Source organism: Anneissia japonica, unplaced genomic scaffold (assembly GCF_011630105.1).
Source record: "Anneissia japonica isolate Jap-2015-1 unplaced genomic scaffold, ASM1163010v1 scaffold287895_len483588_cov180, whole genome shotgun sequence".
Taxonomy (NCBI): domain Eukaryota; kingdom Metazoa; phylum Echinodermata; class Crinoidea; order Comatulida; family Comatulidae; genus Anneissia; species Anneissia japonica.
The window spans coordinates 48,202-51,263 of record NW_022701552.1 but is presented as its reverse complement, the minus strand read 5'-3'; positions in this window follow the sequence as shown (position 1 = coordinate 51,263).

Below are 3,062 nucleotides of genomic sequence, written 5' to 3'. Positions count from 1 at the left end.
AACACTGTATTTACCTTTCTTTGATGATTTATATATGATTTAACAGTGTAAACGGCTACCTTGATTTATGTTATATATATATATATATATATATATAATATATATATAGATATATAATAAGACATGTATATCATAGTATCTTGCCCACTGTTCTGATTGTTAAATATCAATCCAAGAAGATATATTATTAGCATAAACCTTAGATGACTTGTTATGATATTGACCTTAGTGACTTATTTTTACCATAATCACCTAACAATGTCACAACTTCTAATGGTATTATTTGACTATGCAGTAAGCATAGTTTATAAAAATAAAACATATATGTTTTTACATGGTGGACATTTTGAAATTCAATATATGACCTTGACCTGCTAAATGACCTTGACCTAATATAAAATCAAATGACCTTAAATGGCTATCATAATGACCTCTGATGTAATACTTCTGATCAAAAACAGCATTCTGTTAGCTTAAGTATGATTTTGCTCTACACGACCACTTACGAATTAAGATATCCTACATATTTAACAGAAAAATGACAATGAATGACCTTAAATGACACTTTAATGACCTTTTTATGACCTTTGACCATCCTACCATGTCACAAGTGGTATAAATACTTGACCATGAAAATATAATTTTAGACATCATAATTCATATATTGGAAATGGTTTAAAGGCTGATATATTGATAAATATAGGTTTTGCGTGGCAGCCATTTTGAAATTCAAAATGGCCGCCAGAATGGCCTTGCAGAGAATCACTGTAAAATTTTGAATTCTGAGACCCTGGGTATGATTCTGATGTCATGACAATTACGTATTTTTAAAGAAGACATAAAATATTTGACTTTGAATGACCTTTAATGACCTATTTGTGGCAATCTGGCCAGGTCAAGAATGGTATAATAGTATTCCTTGCCCATATAAACATATTTTCAGGTGTCGGAATTATAATTCCAAGTGGTTTAGAAGCGGAAATATAGATAAACATAGGTTTTTTAAGGCGGTCATTTTGAAATCCAAGATGGCGGCCATAATGACCTTAGATGAGGTGGTTCCTACCAAAAATTTAATTCTATGACCATAAAGAACATGTAAAAAAAAATTGGTGCTTTTGTCCGGAACGTCCACATTAAGTCAAAATATGGCACTAAGCTGCCAGACTACAACCCTTGTGATCGTATCGTCTTTTTTTCTGCCTGCCTTATCAAAATCAGTGCTGGCAGCCCAAAATTGAACAGCCAGTTTCAAAGTTACTTTTAGCCGTGGCCAGCTTTACCGATTTCAATGATCCGTTAATAGGGTATCTAGATTGTCGTTCTTTAATTTTAAAATTGAATACGAGCGAGCCCTATACAAATCGTGTATTATTAATTTGATTATTATTATTTATAAATTTTAAAATAGTATAGGCCAATTGGCTAGATGTGGAGATATTGTTGCCTGAAATGGAAACATTAACATCAAGAAAGGGGATAGACGTGTTAGAGTGTTCCATAGTAAATTTGATAGTGGGGTGAAAGTTGTTACAGTGAGTGACGAATTTAGTAAGGTTTTCAAAACCGTGAGGCCAAATGAAAAAAATATCGTCAATGTATCTATAAAAATGCAAAGGTTTGAGATCAAAGGAAGAAATTAGTCTGTGTTCAATTTTAAAATAGTATAGGCCAATTGGCTGCAATATATAAACTGATTTTCTGTAGGCCTAAAGTAAAGAGCAACCTTTTTGACAAGAAAGGCAGTTCTTCTCAGTCATTATATTAATAAAATAGACAAACGTTATTAGTGGATAGAGTTCCAAGAACTCTATTAGTGGACTTAGTGGAGAAAGAAGGGCGCCGTGTGCGTCTGGATATACCTAGCAACCGACTAGCAACGGAAGGCCGCCCTGTACGTCTGGCCCAAGTATAGAAAACTTGCATTATATACCAAAACTTGATTATATACCAACAATAATCAAAGAAGTGAATTTACAATATAGGCCAAGGCTTAAATATTTCTTGTATCAAATAAAACGAGAGAAGCTATGAGATATGTATACATTGTCCCCGGGACATGTACAATGTTAACTAAATATAAAGATTATGACAAATATGTATCACTGGATACTAAAACAAATATACAAGTTTTTGCTCATCTATGTGTGAGCTTTTCTTCACTGTTTGTATAGTAGAAAGTGTCTGGGGGTTAGAACTACACGTATATCCTCTAACTCTGTGGTTGGATATGATAACTCGCCTTAACAGTGGGAGGTTACATGTTCGAATCCCACCAGAGAAACTATACAACTGCAATAAAAGAAATTCGTTGATGAGCTATGCTTGGTCAATTATTACAAAATATTCTTATTTGAGCACTGCTACACGATCTACCATTATGTTCTTTATTCGAATACTGTATTTACCGTTCTTTGATGATTTATATATAGGCCTGACAGGTCACAGCCTAAGATTGTTTCTTGTTGTTATACACATTTGTCACCTGTTTCCTTCCCTTTCATATTTAGATTTGTTGTGACGGCACTTGTGATGAGTTCGTTTCTTTTGTTTATTGTGTTGGGTTCTTTGATGCATAGGATGGCGAATTTTTTTAACGCATTGGTTGCATTGCCCTGATTAGAGTACGTGTATATACCGGGTATATATAATTTAACAGTGTTAACGACTACCTTGATTTATATTTCAGTGTATGCTATTATTTGTTTCTAGCCGTACTTATTGTGTAATGGAGTGTATCTGGTGGTATTTGAATCTGTTTAACCATGAAGCCTCCGTGGTCTAATGGTTATGACGCTCGCCTTGACAGCGAGAGGTCGCAGGTTCGAGTCCCGACAGAGGCATTTTATTACGCAATTTCTTAATTTATTTACAGGACTAAATTCGCTGCGAGCTATGCTACACGATGTATTATTATGTCCTTTATTCGAACACTGTATTTATCTTTCTTTGATTATTTATGTATATAATTTAACAGTGTTAACGGCTACCTGGATTTATATTTCAGTGCACGCTATTATTTGTTTCTACACTTATTGTGTAATGGAGTGTATCTGGTGGTA